Source organism: Curcuma longa, chromosome 6 (assembly GCF_044706935.1).
Source record: "Curcuma longa cultivar G26 ecotype Majalengka, Jawa Barat chromosome 6, ITB_CL_G26_1.1, whole genome shotgun sequence".
Taxonomy (NCBI): Eukaryota; Viridiplantae; Streptophyta; class Magnoliopsida; order Zingiberales; family Zingiberaceae; genus Curcuma; species Curcuma longa.
The window spans coordinates 2,953,760-2,981,128 of NC_133866.1; the positions used below are offsets into that span (position 1 = coordinate 2,953,760).

Here is a 27,369-nt window from a genome sequence, read left to right on the forward strand (position 1 = left end):
TGAGAAAATGAAGAAAGCAGAGTCATTTGAGCACGATATAAGGTATTGAATAGGCAGATTGCAGGCGACAGAGAAAGTCCGAGCCAAAGTTAGCTGGGGCGAACCTTGAGACTGAGACAGGGCTTGAAATGGCGGGGAGGAGCCTTGGTGGTGGTGGGACGGCTTGGATCCCGATTTGCGTTGGTTGCCAAGTCGGGTATTAGATCTCGATCAGCATCGATTGTCAAGTCAAAGCTCAACAACCTTTTTAAAGTTAGGAGTGTGAGTGCAAAATGAAGTAGAGGCGTGAGACCTAGTCAGTCAATGCTGGAGTCAAGTAATAGTAGTCAATGCTGGAGTTAAGTGTTCTGTCCCACGTGTTATCTAATCAGACTAAATCTTGATCGTCTGGATCAAATTATATCGATCTATAACAGTGTTCTTTTCGCATTCTCGATGTTTGTCTACTACTCCAGGTATGGAAAATGGAGGAAGCCTTTGCAACCTCAAGTGCTCGCGCTAATCGTCCCTTATGGGTTTTCTAGAAGGCGGAACACTATGGTTACTTCAAATGGCCATGGCCCTATGCGGAAAAGAGAGAGACTATAGAACAAACGGAGTCCTCGCCCTATTCGTCTCATTCCGACAAAATTGACCTTTAATAATTAAGTAAAATTAATAATTTTTAAAAGGATATTGAAATAAGTGACGATCGATTGCGACTGACGAGGGAGTGGTTCTAGCTTTCCTCTGCAGCTTCATCAGGAATTTGCTTTAGGGTTCCTCAGATCATCGAAGTCCAAAGTACCGGCCGTCCCGATTAAGAGGTAATAATTTATTTTTTTCCATCTGCTATTCCAATTTACGTTTGGTGTTTGAATCAGAATTAGATAGTTCTTTGTTTTTTTGTAATTTTTAACTTACTCTTCCTTACTCAGGCTCATCGAGGTGAAGTCCTGCTGAGTTTTAAGTATCTTCTAAGTTTGTTCCGTTTGAAATGTTTATTTCCATTGTTTATAAGAATTTCCAACCAATTTCTATCGTTCAGAGTTCTAGAATAAAGTATTCGTTATAATATTCATCTACTTTTGGGGTATTTGTTTAATGAAAAGAGAGAAGAGAGTAAGAAGTTACAAGAACTGATTTATATACAAAGGTAGGAAATATGGAAGGAAAGAAAGTTGAAAAGGCACAAAAGATTATTTTGCCTTCCTTTTCAGTCATCTTCTTTTTCCCTGCGTTTATGAATTGCTCACGGGTCTACAAATTGCTCTGGTGCTAAAAAAAGCTCACTATGGAGTTGCATGAGGAGCATGTTCCTTCATTTGAGAAACCGTAGGCTAGTCCAAATGAAAGCAAGCACACATCGTTCTGCAGAGCTATAACTGCCATGCGCAAAAGCTGGAAAAAATTGCTTTGCTAGAGAAGGCTGTCTCATGCCAGCTGCTCTGGGTGGTTGATGAGGGATGTTTGAGGAAGAATAGATAAATAGGTAAACTTATAAGTGGAGAAGAAGAAAGTTAGTTTCTTCTCAGTTTTGAGAAGACATAGTCTTCCCAATTTGCTATCCACCCAAACTTTCTTTCTGAAGAAGCAAGATTACATCATATCTCTTCCCTACATTTTTTCTTTTTCTTACTTCCTTTCCTAGCAAATAGGGGGTTAGTTTTTAGGTTACATTTCATAATTCTTGAATAATCCGAACTGATTTATGCTATGTGAATATTCAATATATACACAGTCTAGTAAAAAGATAAAACATAAATATCAAAGTAGCCCATATTATAGTGAATATTTCATAGAACATCTAGTTACTTTAAGTTTCTTTATTATTATTATTTTAATTAAAGAATTCCTTTATCCTCGCAGATTCGTGAATTCCTCTTTAGCTTTGGAAATATCAATTTGTCCTCTAAAATTTAGAATATTTTTTGATTTTACTCATTGGTCTTTGCCTCTACTTTTAAAATTAAGAAGGCAAATCATTGTCTAAACTATATGTGTTCCAATTTTTTTTTAACCAAAACTGGTTATAAATTTAGATAGGAATCATAGGATTCAACATTAACTAGGATATTTTTTAGTAGCAATCTCAGGGAAGTGTTTGGTTTTCTAGAATTTGCACACTGCAGGATTAATTCTTGTTTTTTGAGTTATATTGTAGACTTTTTAAGTACATAAATTGTTTTCATGCAAAACAGTAATTTAACTGGTTTAATTTTATGAGAAAAAAATGAAGCAAGTAATTTAATAACCTATTATTAATGTTAGATTGGGGGAAAAATTTGGGGCTATATTCCTTTAGGTGATTCCCTCTACATATAGATACATTACCTTATTGTATCCTTACATTTACATCCTTGTGTATCTAACTATAACAAGATCCCTTAATTGTATACAAATAGGTCCCCAACAACCCTAAGTTGGTTTATAAGTATCTCAAATTCCCAACTCTTTTATGTGTGTGTGTGTATTCATTTTTATGATCTCTCAAGGCTTTAGTGAGTAAATTTGGTTACTAAGCTAACGAAAGAATGATAATCTCTTGCACTGCATATTTTTCCTGATAAAGAGACAATCATTCATATATGTCTTGTCTTCATGAAATACTAGGTTAGAAGCAATGAGCATGATAACCCAAATGTCACTATACAACTTTATTAACTAGTAAGAGCATTACTCTAACTCAGTCATCAACTGTATGAGCCAAATAAATTTACAAGTGGCAAGAGCCATAACCTTGTTTAATCTCTCGACACTTGACATGGCTGCTAAAATATCAAATTGCCTCTTAGAAGATACAATAAACAATATGGAACTTTTTTCCATAGGAGAACCTGTAAATAATCAAATAAATAGAGATAATGTGACTTTCTAATTTAATAATCAAATGCATATCAAGCCATTTACTATTTAGTAATTATTAATAGAGTTAAAGTGGATTAAAGAATCTCACTGGTGAGTTGTGGCTCACTTGATTGATTGCCAAAAGAATCTCTTGTCGATAGAATCCAACCTAGACATGATCCCAATCGGAATAAGATACATCAATCCAGCAAAACGTGATTCCGCTCATGTTAAGTGGCCCTAGTATCGCCGACCCCACAACAAGATACAAGCAGGTAAATCAGGTATGCAATAGGCCTCCAGGAAGAAGGGCATACTCCAAGATGGTGAAATGCTTGAGAATCGACCCGTGCCCAATCTAGCAAATCTGCCTCCTAGGAACCAACTGCGCTAAGCCCTGGGGATAGAATAAGATACATTAAGCAAGAATAGAAGATGAATGCCAAGAGAACACTATTGTGCTTGTCACTTAAGGAAAGGCCTTTTACCAAGATTCAAATGTTAAATTAACTTTATCATTTAGATCATCCCAAATAAGCTCTACTAGGTCTGCACACCCTCAACCAAGGGGAGATGCTACGGAGGACAACTAAATAAGCTTGAGAGAACTAAGCCACGAGAATCATCGTTGCCCAAATACATCAAGTATGACTTCAAAAAGTTGATTCTTGGATCACTAAAAATAGTAAAAGCCACAACCAAGATTTAGAGATTTAGCACCATGGTTAGTTGAGAAATAGGGTATCATCAGCATATTGAAAGATTTGGAACCCTGAGTCCAAACATCCATGAGCCACCTCTAAAATAATGCTAGTCGTCCTACTCTTTAATAGAATACAATGAAAAGCATTAGTCAAGAGCACAAAGAGATATGGGAAAAGTGGATTATCCTCACGGATGCCTCTCCTACCAAGTACCCATATAGTTATTATCTAGAATAGCTCCCTTCACTCTAGTAATGATGGCCAATCCATGAGGTCCACTTATGTGGGAAACCTGAAGAAGAATTTGCTCAAGTGACCCCAATTGATATTATTAAATGCCTTTTTGTGCTGAGGCTTAGCCAAAAAGCCTATGAGGATGAATAGATCCACCGATAAATGGCCTATCTAGTCCGTAGAAACGGCTATGGTAAAGACGCGCCAAATCCGTTGATAGCTGGCCACTTGCTCAAAGTGTGCAGTTCACGATGGACTGATTCTTCAGGGGTGGGCTCTTCAGATGGTTGGGAGCCATGGCGGCTGGAGGAGGATGCAGAGGGAGGTTCGCTGGACATGGACCATTGCAGTAGTTGGGCGATGCTGCACTTGCTAGTGGTGGCAGAGGGTGTGGTTACATGAGAGGATGACGGCAGGGATGTCTCATACGCGGTTGGTCTCCCTGACTGCGCGACTTGCGGCTGATGGAGACACATGGGCATCCACAGGGCTGGCTGGCTGGAGGATGATAGCGGTAGATCAGGCGGGACCCGCAGCAGCTGGAGGGTTACCCTCACACTTTGGGAGGGCGGCGAGACTACCTGCAGAGGACATGAGCTGGTGACTTGGTTTTTGTGGAATCCACATGAGTAGAGAGAGATGCTGAGAGGGATAGTAGTAGAGATGAGTTTGGTATTCATGTGATCGCATGTACAACATACCTTTGGCGATTGCTTAGATCTGACATTTTGTCAGACATGATATGAGCCGACGTCATAGGAGCTCCTGCATGGTTGTGCAACTTTCTCTGATGATATATATATTTACCTTTCATCAAAAAAAAAATTAAATGCCTTTTTGTACCCTAGCTTGATATCATAGCATCTTCAAAATAAGGCTCACACCAATTAATAACCTCTTAGGCGCTTATGAAGCAGTCCTTGGTACTTCTATTTTTTTAGAAAATAAAACTCTAGCATGAGATTCTGGGGTTTGAATAGTGAAGACCTTCAAAATAAGCTTAACTAATAGGTGCTCTAATACTATCGGTCGATAGTCACTAAGTGAACTAGCACCATTGAACTCGGGAATAAGATGGATATAGAATTTGAGATTACTCAAGTTCACCTTCCTTGCTTGGTAGTCCATGAATAGCTTAAGAAACCAAGAATTTCTTGTTGAACCCATCCAGGCCTGGGTTCTTAAGCTTGCCCAAGCTCTTAGTTGCAGAAAGAATCACTCCCTTGCTAAAGGGGGCAATTAGAGACTCGAAGAACCTGTTAGAATCATTAGCAAAAAGTGAAAAATTCAAAGATAATGGAACAACCACAAAAAGTGAAGAATTCAAAGTTAATGGGCCGACAGGAAAAAGCCATCCTGATTTCCTATCAGCCATAGTGCAAGGAAGAGATGAGTTTCGTCTGGTGTCTTCCATTGGCCACCATATGTTCACCCTTACTCCTTATATCCAAAAAAAGAAAATATATATTTTTTCAAGACAAGTGAATTCGTCGGTTTTAATTTTATTGGATAATGAAGTTTAATTATTAGGGATGTGTGAATAATTTAATTTAACTTATTATAGGATAATGATAATTCATTTTTTAGTGTATAGGTGTAACTTTATAATTTTTATCACATAGATTTCTGATTTCCAAAATTGTATCTCTGTCATGGATATATAAAAAACCCAACTGTTCAACATTGTTAGTGTTTTAGATTTACTACAATAGCAAGGTTACGTTTTCAAATTTGATTTAGGTTTGCAATGGCGATTGTGGGAGATTTTATCGACGTAATCAACATGATAGAGAAGATTATTAAAGCTATTGAAACTTCACAAAAGTTGAAGGATGCTTGCTTGGAGTTTAAAGAATACTTGTGGTGTGTTTCTAAGAACTTGGAGCAGCTCCAAGGCAAGCCACTCAGTGACATAACTGTGGTGACATTGAAAAGGCTGAAAGATGTTTTGGAGAAGGCTTACCAAGTCATCAAATCCTCGCAGAATCAGAATTTTGTTTGCCTTATGCTCAATGGTACAGGCATTATGAAACAAATCGAAGAAGCAAACAGTAGGGTACATCAATACATGGCCCTTTTCCCAATCGTGCAATTGAACGAAACATTTACATTATTCTTGGTATGATTGCTATTCATAATTAGTATGTCAACATTAGATGCATATTAGTTTTGTAAGTGTACCTGATCACATTAACATACTTTGGTAATTTAATCAATATTCTAGAGTTTCAAGAAATATGATATTAGTCTGAAACTTGACTAAACTCAGTTACTCTAACTTATGTTATCGCCTTCTTTTTAACGATGTTTCAATTTTTTCCTCCCATGAAGTTTCTAGTTGTGAGTTGAAACTCTCATACTTGAGATCACATATTCTGAGGAAAATCATGTAGATTACCCCTGTAGTTCTGTGTAACTTTTGGAGATGCAGTAGCCCTTTTGTGTATCACATGGCACAAAATTTTTTCTTTAACTACATGTCTAGATTTAAGTTGGTTTATTAGTCCATATTTTTGAATAAGTTTCTGCTTGTAGATTTTCCAAGGGGAGGATAATCTAGCAATAATAACACTTGCACAAGCTTAGAAACATAGCTATTGAAATCCTTAAGTGAAGATCAAAGAGCACAAGTTTTATCAATCCCAGCTCGTAAATGTGTACTTTTGAATCCTACTTTGCTTATGATTGGTGAAAATATGACTGACAAGTCATATTTCTAAATATATGAGTCATGCCTTCTCTAAACAGAAAATAATTCACACTGCAAATGAAACACCATATGATTTCAAGTGTTGATCAGTATCAGTTTGGATGGTCCAAACATATTTGTTTGATCGGCAACCAATACCGATATTGTGTCGACATGAGTGAATGTATTGCTCTACTTATGCCAATATAGATTTGATGGTACTACTCGAAATGAACCAATCTGAACCTATCTCATCGACTGAGATAGGAAAATTCTCATCCTAAGATTATCCTTCAATTTCATTTGTTGATTATTAGAAAGTGAAACATTATAAAAAGTGAAGAAGGGGAAAGAATGGAAGTTCCAATTTTTGGACAAACTTGGGCATCATTTAATTTGAGTCTCAAACAAGTTTGGAGGTGATCTCACAAGAATGCTACAAGTACTAACCTGCTTATCAAATGTTTAACAAATCTCATTTAAGTTGATCTCGATATGCTCCTAAGTATGTCAAATGCCACTGTATCACAATACCAAACTAGCAATATCATTCAGGTTAGAGCTCCAAACTCTTACTTGGAACAATCCTTTAAAGCTTACTTTTAAATACCCATACCACCATACGATAAATATGTTAGTCTTTCCTCAAACTGGAATGGTTCTTGTAGTCAAGTTGGTCCTGTGCCAATTGTGAACTGATGTATGTTTCCCCAATTTCACTGCAAATTCACTTTTCGACAGACTTACATTTCTAAATTAGGCCAGTAACAGCACTTGTGTCAGCAATGTTGCACTTTCAAGTTCCAAGTTTCTCTTGAAAGGATCTTGCAAAATCTAGATTAGTTGAATCTTTCTCTCTATAACTGTGACTTTGCACTTTTAATTTTTTCTTTCTTTTTTAATATAGTTTTCAGTTGTATATATGGTTTTTTATTTTCGCTAAAATAAGAAGCTTTTCCAAATTTATTAGCAATGATACTCAAGAAACATGGATTGTTATATTTGTTTAACTACTTTTTTTAGTTTTGATTCTGACATCTTGGAACCTAATTGTGGTTCAGTTTCTCACTAGATGGAAAACCATGGAAATAATGGTATCTATCTCTTGATCTGTGTAAGAAATGGTGCTCAATTTTTTTTGGATTGGTATGATGATAAGATAAATGGAATGATTCATTTTATGCTTGGTTGCGTACAATAGATCCTTCCCCAAGACATCGCATTGACAGGAGTTTCGTGCACCAGACTATTTTTTTTTTTGTATTAGGCCAATTTGAGCTATTTCAATTTTTTTGATCCACGCTTATCCAATCCGCTTAGGTTGTTCAACTCATTTTGATGCATTTGCCTACTCATTTGGTCATTCAGACCGCCTAGTCTATTTGGACCACCCAAGATTGTCCGTTACCTAGGCACTTGGCAAGCTTCACTACCTTGCGATCGCCTGCCTTCCTAAGATACTTAGCTTGCCCAAGACATCGACCTGACTAGCTGCTCATCTAGCTCACTCATTCCACCCAGGACTACCTTAACTTGTCCACTGAAGTTGCTGAATGTGGCACCCCTAGTTTAGTCTCACATGGTGATTTATAGGTTAATAACAAAGATTTATAAGGTTACTTAAGTGAACTAAATTTGGGTTTTAAGTATTTTCAACAAATGATTGAATTAATTTTCTCATATAAGCAGGATATGACAATTGGTGTCACAGTAAATAGGTATTGGAAAAGATTTCTTGCATAATGGTGCAACTCTGAAACCACCTTTGAGATCCACATACCACTAATTAGTGATGATTTTGGGTTCTGAATTGGACTTTATTTGACAGGATGTCAAGCCACCGATTAGGGGTGATTTTGGGTTTTGAATTGGACTTTATATTTTGATGGGATGCCAAACCTTAAGAGAAGGAAATTGTGACACCCTTTTTTAATCCCACGTGATGAGTTAAAAGCAAATCATATCACCCAGTCTGCTCGACTCACCTAGATGGTTGGTTTACCCATCTCTTTTATCTCTAATTTACATTTACCTGTAAATAGGAAGGATCATATTTTGTAGAGGTGTAATCAAGCATTTGGACTCAAACTATGGGATGAGTGGAATGAAATATGTCATTCTTTGGAATGATCATTCCATGTCAAATTATTCATCCAAACATTTGAATGGATTATTATAGCAAATAAACCATTCCAATTCTATTCCCTTCTATCTATTAAACAATGACCTAAGTGATTTAGCTTTTTATGAGAATACAGTAAAGTAGGTAGGCCATCACCAGAGAAAGATATTGATAACAGGAAAGGAGAATGGAGTGGAGATATAGTGGATCTCCTAGTTGTGCGCCATGTTCCTTTCTATCAACTATTTTTGTTTAATAGAACTTGTTGGTCTGCTGTTACTGAGTCTATGCATGATATTCCTTCCTGCCCACATTTGACATTTCTCAAGGATAGGTTCTCATATGACTGACTACATGTCTACATCAAATGTTTTAAAGATGTTAGTATTATGTGTTATATGCATACCCAGAGGATCACAATAACTGAGGCATACCAAACCATCAGCCCTTCAACTAGGCCTGATGATAGCTACTGGTGAAACAATGGAATTCTGGTTTGGATGATTAGTTAAATTGAGTGACTCGCCTAGAAATAGGGGATAGAGAAAGTTCACATCAAGGAGGGTAGAGGAATCATTTTCTTCAACATTCTTTATCATCAAATATCGATATCATGTAATTCTTAGTTGGCTCAAGTAGGGGAACCTTCATTTTGCCTCGTCTCTTATCTTCCCCGGCCCATTTTCATCTTCTTTCCTTGCACTCACATGCAAACACTCAAACAAGTCTCAGAAAAATAACAAAACACATTCATTGGAGATGAGATCTTGCATTTTGTAGGTTGCTCTTTTTCAAGAGTTGTCTTTTAATTAATGCTTGTTGATTGACAATTTGTTTTTTAAAATTTCATCTATGATCAATTTACAAATTTATTTGGTTTATTTAATGAAGCTATAACTCAAAAGCTACAGCATGGTTCCTTCTCTCATATGGTTGAACTGATTTCTCAGGAAAAACCAAATATCATCTTGCAAGAACCACATGAATCTGCCCCCAATGGAACAGATGCAGTATCAAATTCAGGTGAACACAAAGTCATTTGTTAAAAAGAATTTATTTTCTCTCTAGATATGTATGGATGACTTAGTTGAAATTAAAATTTTCTCTTTCAAGGGGAGGAGCATTTTCTATAAAAATAAATCACTCTTGTTATTCAATGCCATTGATAAGGAATTCAATCAACTATTCTATTTAGTCTTCCCTCCATGCTGAATCTGTTTTAAGGCCAAATTAGGCCAGCTCAACCCTTCAACTTCACAAGAGCAACTTCACATATCTAAGAGGCCAAGACCAAAATTAAATAATCTTCATGTATATTAAATACTCATATTAATTTTAATATACTTACAACTTATATGTATTAATTAATACTTAAAAAATCAAAATGCACTATTATTTCTTATATATTAAATTCAGCTACTAATAAAATATATAATGAATTCTCAGATAATTATTTGTTATATTAGCAATCTTTATATAGTTAAGTGTATATTAAAATTTATTATATTAATATTAGTTATATATTAATATAATTCATAATAATATAAGCTATATATTAGGAGGCGTTTGGTTGGGGGTTATCATTGATAACCTTGGTATCTGTTCAAAGTTATCAACCATAATCTTGTTTGGTTTAGTTTATGATCGATTCCCAAGTAATATAATATACTGCCACATCAGCAAATGGGTTATAATCCGAGAATATGATTACCTTGGCAACTTAAGATTTTCTACAATTTAGGAGGTTAACGAAATTTTTTTCCATGATTACCCTTCGATTTTAAAACTCAATTAATTGAAATGTATTGTGAAATCTAATTGAAACTGAGTTAATTAATTTTAAAATTTATAAATTTAAAAGAGATAATTTATTTTAAATTTTAAAAAATAAACTTAACGAATTATATTTATTAATTTAATAAATTATTTTATTAGAATAATTACTTTAATGTATTATTTTATTAAAATATATATAAATTTAGGTTAAATTTTAAAAAATAAAATTAATAAATGATATTTATTAATTTAATAAATTATTTTATTAAAATAAAATTAACGAATTATATTTATTAATTTAATAAATTATTTTATTAAAATAATTATTTTAATGAATTATTTTTTAAAACATATATAACTTTATTTTAAAATTTAAAATATAAAATTAATGAATTATATTTATTAATTTAATGAATTATTTTATTAAAATAATTATTTTAACAAATTATTTTATTAAAAAATATATAAATTTATGTTAAATTTTAAAATATAAATTAATAAATGATGTTTATTAATTTAATTAATTATTTTATTAAAATAATTTATTTAATGAATTCTTTTTAAAAATTTATTTTAATTTAAAAAATAAAATTAATGAATTATATTTATTAATTTAATAAATTATTTTATTAAAATAATTATTTTAAGAAATTATTATATTAGAAAATATATATGAATTTATGTTAAATTTTAAAAAATAAAATTAATAAATGATGTTTATTAATTTATTTTATTAAAATAATTATTTTAATAAATTATTTTATTAAAAATATATAAATTTATTTTAAATTTTTAAAAAAATTATAAATAAATTATATTTATTTTTTGATATATTATTAATTTATTATCATTATTAATATTATTAATTTAATTTAATTTATTTGAATCAAGGGTAATATAGTAAATATCAAACTGGTTATGTTTTATTACTTCTAAATAAATAAGTTAAACCAAACAACATTAGGTTATATTTTAACATCAAGTAATCACATAATCAAGGTTATATATGAAAACTTGAATCAAATGCACCCTTAGTGTTAAGTTTATATTAATCTAACTTATTCCTCTTGGCCTCTCCTCACTTTCAACCAAATGCGGACGTGAGGATGTGAAGTTACAACTACGACGCCAATGATCATCAATTATCATGGAGAACCTCTGATGAGAAGATTTCTACATTATCTGATTCTCCAAGCCTATTAGAATTCCCCAACAAGAAGATTTCTTCTTTAGCGGTTGTTACCTCAATTTCTCCTCAAATCCTCACTAATCTGCCTTATCCTCTAATCTTACAGGCTTCTCTCTTCTCCTTCCCATAACTGGTGTGAGGAATCCAGGGTGTCATGGTTAAAATTGACAGAATCATTCTCTCATTGCCTAATTTCGTGTGTGCTCAATTGGAATGAAAAAAATTCACCCATGCCAGGTGACGCATCATGAAATTTCAATCCATGCATTAAGTTAGGTCGTTTGATCCCCTTGATTGTTATTCTCCTCTTGCATTAGTTTGTGATACCTGGTGATCGTTTGTATTTCTTGGATCAATTTATATGGCAATTTATTTTTGTGTTAGCTTTTGGATCAAGTTTTTTCACTTCTGGTCGATCCACAATGGTCGTAATGCATGTTTGTCTTGAATAACACATTCAAATTCTTGCTAAATCTTTTTTTTTTGCCACAAAAGCAAAGCATAACTTCTGGACCACAAATATGGCAATTGAAATATCAACCTGAACAGTCTTTTTATACTTTTGTACTTTTTCTTGGTTTTGGTTCTATACATATGTTGGGGATGAGAGTGTTATAGAGCGATCAATATAGTGTGTGTGGGCTTTTAATCTATGATATTGATGGGGAATACTTGTTCTGAATATACATACACTCACTTGCATGTGGAAAAGGGGGAAAAGTGGAAATCGAAATACTTCTTGCTTCCATAACTTTTCATATAATTATAATCAAATGTTTAAAATGGCGTGAGTTCAAGAATCACAGTTATTGATCCCTGCCCCTACGGGCATAGCCAAGTTGATACTCGGGTGGTAGATTGTCACAACAGTTATTTATCCTTGTCTTGCATTTCTCTATTTTTTTTGCCTAGTTACTTCCACTTTAATTTGACTGTTTAGTAATGTTGTCCACTTATTTGGTTGGTTCCATCTTCCAAATGTAGAGGGATGTGAAGGGATTAAAGAAGGATAAGGATTGAGAAAATGAGAGATATTATTCTTTCTTACTTAGGAGGGAGGGAGAGGTAGGTCCCTAGTTATGAGGGTTGGTCCATCATTTTTTATTTTTCCAATTTAAATTTTAATATATAATATCATAGATTTAAATAGCTTAAAAAGCACATGTCTGACCAATTGATGGGCTTGTTTTATCAGCTGGGTAGCTCAATTAAATTAATTGGTTGATTGGCTTAATGTTCCTTTTTTCTTTCTGAGAAGAAATGAAGACAGTCAAATATTCGACTAAAGTTTCATAGTCAGCTCCATCCTCTATTGCAAATTAATAACAATTTCTATTGGTGAGTGGCTAAAATAACAGGCCATGTAAATATTGATGTTAGTAAATAAATTAAGATATAACAATGCTAATGAACAGAAGATAAACAATATACAAGAATTATGTATTGATGTGTCAATATATAAAATTAAGGTAAATTGTTTGTACACCTCTTTGCTTTACTTGTCACGCCTCGGAGGTGTCATTCCCGCACATCGGGAGGTACCTCACTTGGTGACGATATAATAAAAGAACCAATACAATAACAAAGACATAACATAAATAACCATCCATATATAGAATAACCAAAAAGTTCATACGTCCATTTATTAAGTCTTATGGACAATCACCTGTACATATAAAACGATAGAAAGTACCATCAACCAAAAATTATACCAAATCGAAAATTTTTCAAGTCAAGGTCTCTAAACAACTCTAAAGAAACTGAGCCAAGGTAGTATTAAGTCTGTGTCTGCAAATCTGAAGGCCAAAGAATGCAGACAGTTAATCAAAGGCTAAGTGGGTAATTAGAAAAGATGTGCATGAATTTAATCTTATTTAATAAGCCAAAGAAATAGAGTAGATCACAATTTCTTATTTCCATGTTAAGTTCTTCTTAGAGTTCTCCATTTATATATAATATATCTTTCTATGTATCATTATCTTCAGCTATCATTGTCTGGAATCAGGTAACATTTTTTTATATATGAATTTTGTATCTCTATTAATTATCATTTATTATCATCAATTATGATAACTTCTCACTCCTTGTTATTTATTCAAACTATATAAAAATCATCACCGATATAATCTCAACATGATTAAATATTATAATCAGTATCATCTCAACATGATTAAATATTATGATCAATATTAACATGTATATAAGCAATTAAAAAGTGCACAACGGGAGCCAACATCATCAGAGTATAATAATATCTCATATATAGGCTAACAGTTTCCTTAGAATATATCGTCGCATACGTTATCTAATGTACGAGCTAAAAGCTCTCACCGGTGGAAGACAAGATAAATACTGATCACGGCCTTTGCACTACCACAACAATATGTGGGCGGTCAAGTGCTCTGGACCGAGGGCTACATCATGCCACCACTACTCAGGTGTACGGTCCAGTACTCTGGTATAAACTCTGGTATAAAAACTAGGCTCATAGTTAACACCTTTTAATATTTATCATTTTTGTATCACAATTATTTCACTTTATATATTTTCTCATTTCTCATAATTATTACATTCTTAAATTGTATCTTCTCGACTTGGTCTAAACGACCAACTCAATTCAGATTACATCTTATTCATTCATTTATGTGTCACCATAAGATTTACATGTAAAGACTAAGTATCAACAGGTAAAGACTAAGTATTAACAGAATGAAATATCAACAGCAAGGAATATAATAGCAATGTAAAAACATGTATCAACGACAGAGTAAATCAGAATATCTATTTAAATTTTGAAAACACCCTTTCCCATTTTAAATCTCCAAACGAACCCATGTGTGAACAGGAAATAAATCAATTAATTACCCTTTAAGGATTTAATTATTTTAACCCTGTTTCAGTATTTTAAAGATATTTTAAAGATCATTTTAATCCTCTTTTTAAAACAACTATAGCATATATAAATATTTATCTATTTAATTTATTTATTCATGCACATGGAAACTATAGGAGTCCAAGGATAGAATATACCCACTTTTTGTGTCTATCAAAAATTTTGAATGTCCGCAAATCAATGTGCTCCACTCGAACCAGTATCTAGACATAATATTAAAATAACTCAAATAATCAGAATATTATCTAATAAGAATAATAACACCAAATCTAACCATTATTTACAACACTAAGTCGAATAATCATTTTTGACTTCGCTTCCTCATAACATTTCCCATTCCAATCTAAATAACCTTCTTAATTACAAATCAATATATAAAATTAAGGTAAATTGTTTGTACACCTTTTTGCTTTACTGGTATTCCATGTGTATCATTTATATATATATATATATATATATATATATATATATATGTAGAAATCATCCATCAAATGCTTTAAGGAGTGTACATACAGTCTAAATTAGACAGTGAAGATTAACTTAACCAACAATTTCTTTTGTTCTTGTGCAGGATGCTCGATGGCACAGGGAGTGATTCTCCGTATCTTTAAATTCAAGGAACTGAGGAGTGCCACTGATGATTTTAGGCATGATCACTTCATTGGAACAGGACTATTTGGTTCTGTGTACAAGGGGTTGGTCAAAGATAACCATGGGCTTGACACATTGGATGTTGCTATTAAAAGAGCTCATTGGCATCCTTCCAAAGAGGTTATTTCTCAAAAAAAAAAAATCTATGTTTTTAGGAATGATACTATTCTTTAATTAAATAAAAAATAAACCATATGGTTAACATTATGGAAGAAGAGAGTTGATTTGTGATCTGAGGAAATTAGAATGGAAAAAAAAAATCTTTACCCATATGAGATGATATGATTATCCATTATAAGAATACAGGAAATTGTTTAAAAATATCATAATGAAATAAAAGATAAATGTTTGTCTAGTCTACTAAAAAATATATATATTTTTAAATCGAGGCCCAATGGGCTTGACTCGACTCTAGTTGGGTTCAAGTTTGTGGTGAGGGTAGAATCTAACAGATAAGGGTCTAGCTTAACACTACCTGAATTAGGCTATGTCAGGAGCTCATGAAGTGAATTTGCTCAAAATAAAAAAAAACTAATCATAGAAAATGTGTGTTCTGAGCAAGGACCCTCAAAGGGGCTATTTAATAATGGTTTCTAGTAGTTACAATTTGCAGTCAAATTCATCCATGAGTTTTTGCAAGATCTGAAATTTGAATTCAATTTTAATTGGCCTTTGGTCAACTAAGGATTTCTTAGTTGATCAAAGCACTATTGATGGATTAATGGATAACTATTATACAATGATTATATTTATCATTATCTATTGAGTATGGTCGACTAATTGTGCTTGATTGATGCCATGTTGTTTGTTCTACCGATGGCGAATAACAATCATTGGAAATTATTTTTTGGGCTTTTTAGGTAAAACGTTGACTAAGGACGTATTTATACATTACAATGCATTCTATCTAAATTATAAATAGTTTAGGCATCCTTTCAAAGTTCAACACACTTTTCAGCTGCTATACCAATTAACTAACTTATCAACACACCACTCACTTAACATGTTTGTCAACATTTGAAAATCCATTAGGGACTAACAATACCTTCGTTACTCTATTGAGGTGAGCAATTATAATGAAGCACTAAAAGCAGCTGAGACGTAAAGGAGCATGGAACAACAATAGTGGAACTAGGTTGAGCAAGGGAAAGGGATAACCAAAAGGGCCTTGACATGGTCAAATAAGCCACTAAAGCAAACCCCTTGATCTCACAGTTGACCATAGACCTAACAACTTGGCTTGGCCAAGAAGCTGGTAAGGGGCCTTCAGCTAGACAAGGTTGAAGCTGAGTGACCCAAGGATTAGTGCTTGAGAACAAGAACAGATGGATGTCAAGCCACCGTGATTAGACATTGGTGGTAAAGACTCCCTAGATGCTTGTAGACTCTTGGCGAAGATGTTGCAAAGAGGGCAATGATTCCTAGACTATCAGGAGAAGACATCATAGCTAGTTGAATTGGAAGATCATTCTTTTTGGATAGAGATGAGGTGGAGGCGATGAACCTTCTACTCCTTCATCAGAGACACAACGGGATTTAGACAGAGCAGAAGGATACAATAATGTCACACGATCAGAAAGCAGAAGGTTGCTTTGAATAGTAAAGGAGGCAACCAAGGATGATATTATAGGGTATTCATCCATAGTAATCGACAACAACACAGAAGAAGGGCCCCCGGGGCAATGGTATAGCAACAGAGTGCTTTCTCAGTTTCCCAGGCATCTAAGGATTGAGTCCCAGCTTCGGCGAATCAACGGATAAATTCCCTTTGATGGATGATTGACTTAAGAACGTTGGATTGATGGACCGACCGCTGTGAATACTTCCCGATTTACCTTGATGACCGGTGGGAAACTTTCATAGGGCCAAGCCAAGCTGGTCACTCCCAGGATTAGTCGGCATAAATTGGACACCTGATGCCAACTTTAAAAAAATACAGAAGAGGGACAATCAATGTTGTTATAGGTACATTAATAGAAAAGTAAAGATAAACTTGCACGAGCTTCTCTCTATCATGTCATTGGAGAAATAGTGAGCAAACAAAATGCATGAACAAGATGCTCAAGGATGATAGTGTTGGCTCTAATAGCATGTTATTGGGGGACTCATCACCCTAGCTACTCCCCTTTTACCTATATATATATATTATTGGATAATAAGAATTATTACAAATACATCCTTCCATCTCTTTCAACTTAGTTTATAACATCATAATAGTTGATATAAACATGTTAAAACGTGATCAATAAAGATTTATATTTAGGAACCTTAAATCAATAATTGAAGGTGCAAGAAAGAGAGGATGATAAGACTTTTTATGTAGTTTCATCAAAAATATAATTGCAACAATTTGCTTAGCCACTTTTTCTTCTTTTCCACTAAGAATCTGTAGACAGAAATGTACATAAAGAGAGTATACAAGGTCACAAGTGGGTGCAAGTAGTATGAGTTTAGCTGTTCAAAAGTTTGATTAAGTTTTAAAAAGTTCATGTGAAATGTTTAGTTGTTATTAATTGGCAGTTTACTGATTTTTGTAATTTTTTCTCACAGGGTGCAGCTGAGGTAAAATATTTAGAACGGATTTCACATCCCAATGTGATAAAGCTGTTGGGCTATTGCAATAAAATAAATAAAAGAAAGTGGATAGGAATTCGCAGGAAGGAAGCAAACATCTATTTATCAGTTTTTGAGTACATGGCTAATGGTAGCTTGTTTAACCATCTATTTTCAGGTTAGTACTGGTCGCTGTAGTGTTTCTCTCGAAGGGATGATGAAAAGAAAATTATGAATTTTATCCATTTGTCAAAAGTAACACAATGACTTCGAGTATAAGCAAGAACATCTTATATACAGAAAGAATATTGTTGTAAAGCACGTATCATTTGTATATGAAAATAGATCAATTGTATGTTAGTAAAATGCTAAGAAATGTAAATAAGTGAATTATCAATTGACAAAAATCCATTTCTAGTACATTTGGGTATCTCCGACCAACTTAACTCTAGTTCAACCCAACTAGGACTTCAAATATTTGTCCTCTTGCAAATTTGGAAAACATGGAGTACAAAATTGCGTGAGTAACCAAGAGTGTACACATTATAATCTTAGGAATTCAAGAGTCAACGAGTGTTATGGTTCACATTTTAGCATTTAAGTTCCACTTAATTATATAATTAGCTTTCAATCTTTATTTCACTTATTAGTTGTCGCACTTTATCTTCGTTTTCACATTAATTCATTTGAACATTTATTTTAAAGCAAATAAGTAACTAAGAAGTAAATCCCTAAAGTCAAGGCTACTAGCTGCATATTGTCACATAATATGTGAGCTGAAGCCCTCACTGATGATGGTTACTGTTAAAGCCCATATACATATTAGGGTTAAGGCCCATATTAACCCCAGTTATCTATATATATAGTTGTATGTAACTATTGGAAGGATAATTCTAAATCCTGTTTCGTCACATGGTATCAGAGCCTTTCTAAAACCCTAATTTTTTCTTTTCTCTTTTCCCTATCGCCGCTCGTCGATCGCGCGATCATCTTCTTCCGCGCCTCATCTTCTTCCTTCGCCAGACTTTTTTCTGTGCCGCCTGTCCTCTTCTTCCCGCAAGGATCTTCTCTGCTCGTCCCAACGGAGAAGAAAGGGGGCTGCTTCCCGATTGTCGCCTGCTTCCCGTGTTCACTCCCGTGTTCACGCCGGCGTCGCAGGCCTCCGTTCCTCCTGCTCGCGAGGCGTGAGCGCCGGCCCTTTTCTTCCCAGCATCGCGGCATCCATTCAGAAGATTTCGAACCCTCTCTTCTCGTAGGGTATCGCGTTGCCCCCTGCCGCGAACCCTGCTCGCGTCACCGTCGTAGGGTGTCCGCATCGTCCCTGCGTCGCTCTCCCAGCCGTTGCGTCTCCGTCGCTGGCCTCGTCTGCGTGAAGGGCTATCCCTAAATCGCGATTCCAACCACGCCTCGCCTGCGTGCTTTCTCCTCTGCCACCGCCGTCGGAACGCAGCAGTGCTTTCTCCTCAGCCGCCGCCGTCAGAACACAGTGGTGTTGTTCTTCACCGCCGCCGATCTCTGTGTGAAAAAATACACAACCAACCAGAGTGTTCATCACGTAGAGGTGGTCGAAGGCTGCCATTGTCACCGCAACTTCGAAAAGATTTTGCCATGTTCTAGTTGATTTGTGTGAACACAACCAACCTCATTTTGTTTTGTTGCCCGAACAAGAACCCTTCTGGTTCTTGCTGCAGGAGAAGAAGTAGTGTGGAAAGGAGTCGTAACAAGTTTTTTTTTTTTTTGGGTCGCTGCCACAACCTTGCCGCTGACTAAACTGGTCGTCAGGTTCTTCCTATTCTAGCTTCATTGGAGTTTTCTCAACATGTCTTCAATAAATGCAATAATTATTAATATCACCTTAGATGGTCAGAATTATCCAGAATGGGCTTTCTGTGTAGAGACTGCATTAAGGGGTTATGGTTTACTTTTTCATTTAAATGAATCTCCACCTGTGCTTAAGAATGATGGTAGTAATGCTGCTGCAATAAAAGAATGGCATATTAATGATGGAAAAGTGATGGCTGCCATGGTCAATAGTACTAAACAATCCATGATTATGAGTCTTTCTAAGTTCAAAACAGCTAAGGACATATGGAACAACTTGAAGAAGCGCTATGTTCAGGATAGTGGTGCTCTTTTACATAATCTCATGCAGCAAACTCATGAAATTATGCAGAATGATATGTCCATTGATGAGTACTACTCTGCTTTTGATCGTTTGATGGGATCACTGATTTCCATGATACCAGAGTGTACAACTGTTCCTTGTCCAACACACAAGTTTATTGAAAAGTTTTTCACTTACAGATTTGTTATGGGAGTTCGGGCTGAATATGATTCTATTCGTACACGATTACTTCACAATTCTTCTGATCTCACTATGGCACAGGCATTGTCTGATTTACTTGCAGAAGAAACACGTCTCAAGTCTATGTCTTCTTCTGCATTTGTCTCTCATAGTGTGTTGGCTGCTTCTCAAAGGATCAGTGCACCAAAAAGCTTCTCTTCAGAGCCCTGTAAGCATTGTGGCAAGACTGGTCATCTTCCAGAGAATTGTTTTTCTATTCATCCAGAGAAGTTGGTTGACTATCGTGCACGTCGTGCTGCCCGTGGTACTGCCCGTGGTGCTCGTGGTCGTGGTACTGGTTCCACTCCTGGAGGTTCAGTGTCTATTGCTGCTGCTTCACCTGTTACTGCTCCTTCGTCGTCTTGGGTACTTGATTCAGGGGCTTCTTTTCACGTGACATCTGATCAGTCCCAGTTGGTCGCTTGCAAGCCAGTCACTGATGGAGCTTCTATTCGGACAGCTGATGGTACATTTTGTCATATCACTCACCAGGGTTCACTTTGCAATCCTTATTTTTCTGTACCAAATATTTCTTTAGTACCTCAGTTATCCATGAATCTTCTTTCGGTTGGTCAAGTTACCGACCAAAATTGTTTTGTTGGATTTGATGACTCATCTTGTTTTATTCAGGACCGTCGAAGCGGGAAAGTGATTGGGACTGGCCATCGCCGTAAAGGTGTTCCTAGCCTTTACATCCTAGATACTTTGCGTCTTCCTTCTTCCATTGAAGCTTCTGCTCACGTGTCATCCGCTACATCGGGTTCTGTTTGTTCTTCCTTCGCCCAGTGGCATCATCGTCTTGGTCATCTTTGTGGGTCTCGACTGTCCACATTAATAAATAAAGGTTGTTTAGGTCATACAACTATTGAGTCTGATTTTCATTGTAAGGGTTGCAAACTTGGAAAACAAATACAACTACCATATTCATCTAGTATTTCTCATTCTGCTAGACATTTTGATCTTATTCATTCTGATGTATGGGGTCCTGCACCTTTTCCTACAAAGGGTGGTCACAAATATTATGTCATTTTTATTGATGATCATTCCCGTTATACATGGGTTTATTTTATGAAACATCGCTCTCAGTTGTGTTCTATTTATCAGTCTTTTGTCCGCATGGTTCATACACAATTTTCTACTCCTATTAGAGTTTTTCGCTCTGACTCTGGGGGAGAGTATTTGTCTGATGTTTTTCGTCAATTTTTGTCATCTGAGGGCACTCTTGCTCAGCTCTCTTGTCCTGGCGCTCATGCTCAGAACGGTGTTGCTGAACGCAAACATCGTCATATTATAGAGACTGCCCGCACACTTTTGATTTCATCTTTTGTGCCTTCTCATTTTTGGGGTGAAGCTGTTTCTACTGCTGTCTATCTCATAAATAGACAACCCTCATCCAAACTGTCTGGAAAATGTCCTGGTGAAGTTCTTTTTGGTACTTCTCCCAGTTATGATCATCTTCGAGTTTTTGGATCTACTTGTTATGTTTTGCTTGCACCTCGTGAGCGAACTAAGTTGACTGCACAATCTGTTGAATGTGTTTTTCTAGGATATAGTCCTGAACATAAAGGTTATCGGTGTTATGATCCTTTTTCTCGTCGCATACGTATCTCTCGCGATGTGTCCTTTGTTGAGGATCGTCCTTTCTTTTATAACCCCTCTACTCGACCCTTATACTCTCCCACAGAATCCACATCGTTCCTGTGTCTACCTCCTATCTCATCCTCTGATGATGTCACTACTTCTTCTCATCATATTACCCCTATTCCTGCTCCTTCTATTTCCATTACTCCACCTTCACAGGGGACTACATCTTCTCCTGTACCACCTCCATTTCATCCTAAACCACCTATCACACGTGTATTCCATCGTCGTCCCACAAATCTCACAGTGTCTCCATCTGATTCTACCACCACGGCCAGTCCTGATATACCTGCTGTTGATGGTTCTAATGATATTGATGAGTCTCATACTGTTCCTGATGAGTTACAGGTTGGTCCAAGATATAATTTAAGAGATCGTGCTACTATTGGTCCCTCTGCCAAGTATGGTTTTACATGTGTGAGTGTCGAGCCATCCACTTACCAAGAAGCTTCTAATATTCCGGAATGGCAACTTGCTATGTCTGAGGAGCTTGCTGCTCTTGATCGTACAGACACTTGGGATATTGTTCCACTACCATCACATGCAATGCCAATTACATCTAAATGGGTATTCAAAATTAAGACCAAGTCTGATGGTTCTATCGAGAGATACAAAGCTCGTCTTGTTGCTAGAGGTTTTCAGCAGACTCAAGGTCGAGATTATGATGAGACATTTGCACCAGTTGCTCATATGACTACCGTTCGTACTCTTATTGCCGTGGCTGCTACTTCTTCTTGGACCATCTCTCAAATGGATGTTAAGAATGCTTTTCTTCATGGTGATTTGCATGAAGAAGTTTATATGCAACCACCCCCAGGTGTTGATGCTCCTCCTGGTCATGTTTGTCGCCTTCGTCGTGCTCTATATGGTCTTAAACAGGCTCCTCGTGCTTGGTTTGAGCGCTTTGTATCTGTGATACAAGCTGCTGGGTTTTTACCTAGTGATCATGACCCTGCTCTATTCATTCATCTCTCTCCACGTGGACGCACTTTGCTTCTTCTATATGTTGATGATATGTTGATTACTGGAGACGATGTGGAACACATTTCTTGTGTGAAGAAGCAACTTAGTGAGCAATTTCAAATGTCTGATTTGGGTTCACTCAGTTATTTCTTAGGGATTGAGGTATTACATTCGGCAGATGGCTACTACCTTTCTCAGTCCAAATACATACAAGACCTTATTCATAGTTCTGGCATTACAGATAGTCGAACAGCTGCGACACCTATGGATCTTCATTTACAACTTCGTTCTACTGATGGTACACCTCTTGAGGATCCGTCTAGATATCGGCGTATTGTAGGCAGCCTTGTCTATCTCACTGTTACCAGACCTGATATTGCTCATGCAGTTCATATTCTGAGTCAGTTTGTGAGTGCTCCTACTTCCATTCATTTTGGACATCTACTTCGTGTACTACGGTACTTAAGGGGGACATCTTCTCAGTGTTTGTTCTATGCTCGTGATAGTCCACTTCAGCTTCATGCTTACTCAGACTCCACCTGGGCAAGTGACCAAACAGATCGTCGTTCTGTCACAGGTTATTGCATTTTTCTTGGTTCTTCTCCTCTTGCATGGAAGTCTAAAAAGCAGGTGGTTGTATCTCGTTCTAGTACAGAAGCAGAACTTCGAGCACTTGCCACTACCACTTCAGAGATAATATGGCTTCGATGGTTATTAGCAGATTTTGGTATTTCTTGTAATGCTCCTACACCTCTTCTGTGTGACAATACTGGAGCCATACAGATTGCCAATGATCCTGTGAAGCATGAACTTACAAAGCATATTGGTGTCGATGCTTTCTTTACTCGGTCACATTGTCATCAGAAAACAATTGCTCTTCAGTATGTGCTCTCAGAACTACAAGTGGTAGATTTTTTCACTAAAGCACAAACTCGAGAGCAACATCGGCTTCATTTACTCAAACTCAATGTTTCAGAACCTCCACTTCCACCTTGAGTTTGAAGGGGGGTGTTAAAGCCCATATACATATTAGGGTTAAGGACCATATTAACCCCAATTATCTATATATATAGTTGTATGTAACTATTGGAAGGATAATTCTAAATCCTGTTTCGTCACAGTTACCTTGTTGAATGAGAAAGGTTCACGTAGGTAATCTATTTCCTTGAGGAGCTAATTAAATACTTTTATTTTCAATGGAATTTGTTTTTCTAAATATAGTTTAGATCAATTCATTATGACTTCATCTCAACTTTATTTCATCCTCACCTTTGCCTGCACACATGTTTTGTATGAGTTCCCAGAATTCCTGCTCTTGGATTAAGTATTTGAAGTGAATGTTCCATCTTAATTATCTGAATGTTTGTTTTAAATTGTGCAAGAGAGAATACCATGGTTCATGTTCTCAAGCATGCCCTGACATGTTGTGTTTTTAGCCAAATATCAATTGCCTGTTCACAGTTCAAGCTGAAAGTCAAAATTCGAACATATGACCAATCTTTCTTTCTTTCTTTTTCCTTTTTTTTCGTAATCTCATGAAATGTTTGTCCAGTTGGAAGCAATTGTGCTTTCAGTACCTACTGATTCTCTCTGTAATGGATCTTTTGATGTTACTGCTTTACAAAATCTGACTGACATAGAGGTAGATAATATTCTGTTAAGGCTTTACTACTGAAGAAAGGTCCAAGCATAGGGTTGATGCTAATTATATGCAAATATTTCTGCTTAGTTTGATTTGTGAAAATTTTCTATTTTTAGTTTCTAGTTTTCAGAAATTAAAATAAAATCATTATGTCAAAAAGGTAATTCTAAATATTGTTTTATTTATCTTCTTAACTCTCAAAATTTATTTTCTGAGGAATGACAAACTTTTCATACTCAAACAAGACCTTAAGGTGTCACTCTTTTAATAATTAATACTTCTATCAGTACTCTTGTACCATATCCAGTCAGATTACTAGTTCTATTCCAATCCATGCCAGTTTCATTGATGATACTATTTGTTGACAGATAAACAGTCTTTTGAACCGCTTTCATGGGCTCAAAGGATAAAGATAGCGAATGGTTCTGCTAGAGCTCTCTCTTGTTTACACAAATTACAGATTATTCATCGGGATGTGAAGAGTGCTAACATCTTGCTTGACTCGGTATATACACTGGCAGCCTTATCTCTTAGAAAATGGGAAGTGAAACTAATCTATGCCGTAATTTTTAGAACTTCAATTCAAAGCTTGCATCCTTTGGATCGGCAACGGACTTCAATTCTCACACCGAAAAAAATATTATATATGGTACCTTTGGATATATTGCTCCTGAGTATATACATTATGGTAAGAATCATTTTGATGATCTCATTCCGCCTAAATAATTGTATTGTGAATTGGTTGTCAAATTGCACAAGCAATAAAAAAAAAGGTACAGCTTGAACCAAATACATTAAAAAAAAACAGCTACATCTTGCTATATTTATATGACAATTTGGACCTGTAGGAACATTTTATTTGTACCTAACTGTGAAGATGTGGCCCTTTCAAAATCCTGTTATACCTAAATTCTGTCCTAACTAGATAGGGATGGATCTTGTCGACCTTGATGGATCACCATCCTAAGATGATCATCTCGTGACTACTGGGAACGAATCAAATAAGATGGTTCTATTTCTCAATCCTTCATGATTGAAAAAGTTGTCATTCACAATCATCAGATGAAGGAAGGTTATCGAAAAAGAAAGGAATTCTTTCTTTTTGCACTTAGGAGCCATGGAAATGAAAATCTTGTGCATGGTTTTGTAAGAGAGAAAGAAGTAAGAATCCTCTTTTCAACTGACTCTCACTCTAGTCATTATTTTTCTTTCTAGTATTTTGACAGAAGCTGCTTCAGCTTTATTTCTCATCAAATGAATGGCGTATGGGCGTCAATTAAGAAAAAAATTCTCTGAAATGTTTTCAAGGCATAGGCCTCTTTGCAGATTTCACTACAAAAGTCAATGCAGGTTAAGCTTGATAGTTGCGTATGTTGGGTTGCAAGAGTGCAAACATAGTCCCACATCTAAAATACATGGAAAAGATTATGGGTTTAAAAGGATGGAAAATATCTCCATTGGTATGAAGCCTTTTGGGGAGAACCCAAGAACAAAGTCATGAGGGCTTAGGTCCAAAGTAAATAATATCATACTATTATGGAGATATTTTGATTCTATCGGTACTAACAAGTGGTATCAGAGTGAGGTCGCTCTTCACCGGACTAACCGCCGGAAGAGCCATGATCCAGATCTAACTATGTGGGTTGAACCTTAAATAAAGGAAGTGGGTGCTCCTGTGTTTGAATCAAGAAGACTAGACACCAGGCAGAAAGTTCTAGTTGCGGCTAGGTAGGAAGTCCTAGTAGGTCGGGTGGGTCGAGGATTTGGACATCTAGTAGGTCGGGTGGGTCGAGGATTTGGACATCAAATGGAGACTTTCCGTTTGAAGGGGGATTGTTGGGTTGCAAGGGTGCAAACATAGTCTCACATCTAAAACACATGAAAAAGATCATGGATTTAAAAGGATGAAAAGTATCTCCATTGGTATGAGGTCTTTTGGGGATAGCCCAAGAACAAAGCCATGAGGGCTTAGGCCCAAAGTGGACAATATCATACCATTGTGGAGATATTTTGATTCTATCGGTACTAACAACGTATTATCCTGTGCTAAGATCAATGTTTATCTACTCATAGACAACCAAACTTCTAACAAATGATAGATTATTATTTAGTCTTTTCTTTTTCTTTTCCATTTTCAGGCGAGCTAACTGAAAAGATTGATGTGTATGGATTTGGAGCCACATTGTTGGAAATTCTCTCAGGTCAACATGTTGCCTACTTGAGCTCGAATTTGCAACGGTTGATGTCCCAAGAGTTTCAAAGCCTTGAAGAATCAAGCACGTCCCAAGAGTTTCAAAGCCATGTAGATTCAAGCAGAAAAATATATAGAGATGGCTACTTGCAAAAATTTATCATTTCCTCTACCTCAGATTTGAAGAATCTTGATAACCTGATGGACCCTAGGCTTGACAGGAAGTACCCATTGGAAGCCGCTCACCTTGCAGTTCAGCTTGCGCTAAATTGTGTTGCTGGTGATCCTAATAAACGTCCATCGATGGAAGAAGCCATCAAGGTCCTTGAGCATATTCAAACAATCAAGATGCCCACGGCTACCTCAGCTCCTAGTCGAATCATTTCTGATCCTTGTGATCCTTTGCCATGCGATCTCGACTTCTTGGTTTCTAAGTCGATGGTGTATGAGTCTGCTCCTTTTGATGCAGATGCAGAGTTGTCATTCTCAATTCCTGGGTCGATGAAGATATATGAACCAGCTCCTTATGATGCAGACTCAGAATTATCACTCTCACTTTCTAAGTCCATGTTGGTGTATGAACCGGTAGGATCGGCACCTTTCGATGCAGAAACAGAATTATCATTCCCCAATTCAAGACATCACATTCTCCTATCAGTATGAAGTATGACTTGCCAAAAAAAATTTTATGAAAAAAAACATTAAAACTAGACCAATATATATACAGTAGTCTGAGATTTGTTGGAGCATCAATATGAACTGCAACTACTTTTTTTGTTTTTTTACAGAAATGGATCAAGCTCGAACATCTTTATACCTGTTAGTAAGCTTGTGTGTACATGCTGTTCTAGATCATCAATTGTATTTACTTCTAGATATTTGCATATTTGTAATCCTATTTCTCAGTGCTTTGCTGATGAACTGCTCGTTGTTGAAGAACCAACTATTTAA

At 35.9% G+C, this 27,369-nt stretch overlaps 1 pseudogene; it reads left to right on the forward strand.

Moving 5' to 3' along the window:
• The first annotated feature begins 701 nt into the window (after nucleotides 1-701).
• On the forward strand, nucleotides 702-27,369 carry LOC141830707 (putative serine/threonine-protein kinase PBL1; annotated as a pseudogene).